This window comes from Diabrotica undecimpunctata, chromosome 2 (genome assembly GCF_040954645.1).
Source record: "Diabrotica undecimpunctata isolate CICGRU chromosome 2, icDiaUnde3, whole genome shotgun sequence".
NCBI lineage: Eukaryota > Metazoa > Arthropoda > Insecta > Coleoptera > Chrysomelidae > Diabrotica > Diabrotica undecimpunctata.
Genome location: NC_092804.1, coordinates 95,654,596 through 95,658,772, shown reverse-complemented (window position 1 = coordinate 95,658,772; position 4,177 = coordinate 95,654,596). Strand labels below are relative to the sequence as shown.

Genomic DNA, 4,177 nt, shown 5'->3' with positions numbered 1-4,177 from the left:
TTTTTTTTGCATGATGGCAGACACGGTGGCTTTATTGCTTTTGCTGCTATTAATGTTCCTTTTTTTGAAACATATTCTTTTCCTGCTAGCTTATTTTTTTTTCTGATGTTGCACTTCCAACTACCAAGATCACGCACTCGTTTCTTTCCCTTTTTTTTTAATGGTACATTTGATGCGGTAGATGTATTATTTGTCAGGTTATCCTCCTGAGAAGCAGCATCTGCACCAGATGAATCTGCAGATTCTTTATCCATCTCATAATCGGGATCTTGGTCTGAATCATTAACATCCGAATTTATGAAATCATTGCTCCTAATATCAGTCGATTCTTCAGTCATAGAGTTGTTCAATTCTGGCAATATATTCAATACATTGTCCTCATTTTCACTAGATGATGTGTCTTCTCTAACAGTCTGTAACAAAACATATTTATGCATTTTCCTTTAATAAATACAAATTTTATTTTATTTGCCATCAGTGCATAAAAACATTATAAATATGTGTTAGAAATAATTTTATATAATTTCATACCAGGCTTATTATAAAAACAGTGAAATGAGATGACCTGTAATCATATAGGTAACTCAAAGGAATAGTTTACAACCAAATTTTATAATGATTTGTAACAAAATATAAATATTTTTATTCAGGCAATTTGCGAAACATTACCAAACATAAGTAAAATATTTTTGCTTAAAAGAGTAAATTTCTTAATACTCGAGAATTAGAACGAGTTGTAATTCAATATCCAATAAATTGTTTATTTATAGAACTAATAGGAATGTTTTTTTTTTGTATATTAAAAGATAATCACCACTGTACTATAATAATTAATTGCAATTTAGATATTCGGCCTATATTATCCAATGATATAAAGTTGCAACTATAAATCTCATCGCTGTATGATGAGTTTAGCAATAATTATTTATGAATTATAAATTAAGAATGAAATATTGAGTTAAATAATAAAAATTATTATATAAACATAGACTTCTAAATTAAAGTAAATTTTTGAGGTTAGGTAACGTTAGGTTCTAAGATTTCTAAAATTACAATGTTTTACAAAAAAAATTATCGTTTACAACTTACCTCCATATCCAATAAAGCTAATTTCAATATTCTTCAACTTCTTTTGTCACTCATATTTTCGAAATCACAAATTCTTTTTAGACAACACGCTGCTTAATCAAACAGTTGAATATTGGTAAGCTATCGTAAGTGCGATTACGTTAGTTGAACACCTAAACAGTTCCATCTTCTCAGCCAAATTTTTATGGTAAACAAACGTAACGTCCTTCACGATAGTTTAATACTGCAGTACTTAAGTACTTGGCAATAGTTTCACATTACGTTTTAAACCAGAATGAAAAGTATCAGTTACAATACTTTACCCCCAGGAAATTTGCATTGCGATGTACCTATTAAAAATGTAATCAGAAAACAGCGAAATTTGCAGTTACGATAGTTTACCTCTGAGGTACCGATATTGTGGTCAAAGTGAGGTTAACTATAATTATAGTACACAGCAAGTTCCTTAATGTTGTGACTAGGATGGAATCAATGATTAACAGTTCATTGGAGGGCATTAACATAAACTGTGGTTTTATTATCTTACAAAATAAGTATACTTCCATATGCTAAAAGGATATAGCAAAGCAAATATTAGTAATTTGACTCATTTATGCTAGGCAAATTCCTAGTTCAATAGTAATTTTTGCTCATTAGCATTAGAGGATGTTAAATTCTTCCATGTATGGTGAATGGATTCAGTGTCCTGGCCGCAGTCATATAAACCCAAACAAACAACAAAAACCTCAATGTAAGTATAAACAAGTTTAAATTTAATTTAAATTATTTACTAGTTATTACTATTTCTGTTTTATACACAATAACTATTTGTCTTGAATTATCGTTTGTAAATTGATACTAGTTTTGTAAATTATAAGTGCTAAATGGTCAAATTTAATTTTAGATCTTTCTATGGAGATGAACCATAAGTTTTATGCAGCTTAAGCGTAACAGCATCTAACAGCAAATGGAGTATTGTAAAACATGCCCAGAATAAAAAAGTTCCATTAACATTATATGCATCCACATTACTTGTTAATGAAGAAGATGGTGATGCTTTTGTTTTCAGTTTGTTATCATGATTGTATGGCTTTACAGGGTGATTTTAAGCATGTAACAGCATCCTTTATCTGGGTCTGGGCTCATGGCTGAAATATTTAACACTAAACAAAGAATTCAAGCTAAATATATGACAGTAAAAGGTGTGCCCAATGGCAGTCCCTTGTCAGAAAATTCATCTGGTTTCATGAAGATTTTTTGAAAGATAGAAGACAAAGAGGAATTGAAAACTTTAAACAAAACCAAAAATATCGAACAATTCACTGTGAAGTTCAGGTGTCTGTATGCATCAACTTATACTTAATTATATTTTAACTGCTTTAAGTTAAAGGTATGCATTTAGTTTTAAATATTAGTAGTGCATCCAACCTTTGCTAAGTATTGCTACATTTTTGAGGTGTTTAAATAAATTAATAACTACAAATAATATTTATTGTGTTTTATTTTCTAAACCAAAAACAATATAAACTACATATTTATTTATATAATGGATAATTCTTACGTTTTAGTTACACAGTAGAACCTATGGAAGCCAAACATTAAGGGAAAAAATTCAAGTTATTGAGTTTTCAACTTATGGATTTCACCATTTTTTGTTGTCATATTTTAATTCCACTTAAAGAGGTTGAGATTCATACTAATTTTGAGTTAAAAAAGAACATATTGTTATTTATTATAAATTAACATTTTTTTAAAACATCCTTAAAATGAGAAATATGGCATTAAAAAGTCAGTAATTTACATTGACAATTCAGTTGTTCTCTAACAAACTCATAAGGTATATAGAGCAGACAATTCTTCAGAGCTGCTGGTTTGCTTTATAAAATTTCGTAAAGAATTCAGCATTCTTCTTGCATTTTTTTTGTGTAAATCCAGAGAATATATTATGTAGGATTATTCTTCTATGTCATCTAAATCATTATTGATTTTCGTTGTAACTGGATAATTTCGACATCAGAAGATAATGTTTCAGCAACTCCTTTATTGCACTTAACAAAGTCCTTAAATGATATTCCTGATTCAAATACCACTATAATTCATGCTGGAGGTGAAATAGAAATATGTTCGGTTTCAGTTCTTTATAGTAGTCATAGTTACATTTTGCCAAGCTTTATTGACCATTGCCATAGGTTTCAATACATCTATAGTAGAATTCTTTTGTTCTTCCATATTATCCAACATTTACTTGGTAACTTCCTTTTGATATAATGCCTTAAAGTTTTGAATGATACCTTGAAACATAGGCATAGGCTATAATTTTCATGTTGTACTGGATTTTAACTACTTTTATTGGTGGAATTTATAATAATTATTAAATTATTTAGTATAATTAGGTAAATAATTTATAGATAATTATTTTTACCTATATATTATTAACGAATTACAAGATTTTTATTTGACCATTTTATTATCAATATTTATAAGCCAGTTTTTAACAATTACAGAAGTCATCCATGATTTGGCATTTGCTTCATATTTCAAAGGTAGGTTTCAATGTTGACTCCTGCACTTTCCCTTCAAACTTTTTTTAAAAGCAAGTTCATGTCTTCTTTTGAACTTTTTTAGCCACGCATTACTGGTCCCAAAGTTAGCCATTCCTAATGATATGGAGTATATTTCGGCTTTTTCTTATAACAGTGGTTCCCTAACTCTGATATTGTAAGTCAGTCACTGCTCCAACCAAGCAAGTATATGTTAACATGAGATAAATTACTTGGTAATCCTATTGAACAAATCCCCTTCGTTGGCTCAATGAAGATGTTCGTTCAGGTGTAATGGAAACACCAAATAATAGTAGCAGAGTTTATTGTAGAGACGTACACTATGGGTGTAGACCCGGGATTACTTTGAGTAGAGACTGACGAAGTTGATCGTTGAAGACTATCAAGTTCGTTGAGTGAATATTGATTGAATGCCTCTCTAGGCAAGAGATCTTAGTTTTATATAAACTTTAATTGGGTCAATATTTTCGCGGACTTCGCGTGACATGTGTATTTAATTTATGTAAATAGTTTAACTTTGTCAGCACTTTTGACTGATGTCCAAATTA

General features: G+C 29.5%; 1 long non-coding RNA gene across 1 annotated transcript; it reads left to right on the top strand.

Annotated features, from left to right (window-relative positions):
- Window positions 1–1,491: 1,491 nt before the first annotated feature.
- Window positions 1,492–2,556, top strand: LOC140433380 (uncharacterized). Its single transcript, XR_011949944.1, has 2 exons — window positions 1,492–1,819; window positions 1,973–2,556. It is a non-coding gene; the product is annotated as an uncharacterized lncRNA (long non-coding RNA).
- Window positions 2,557–4,177: the final 1,621 nt, after the last annotated feature.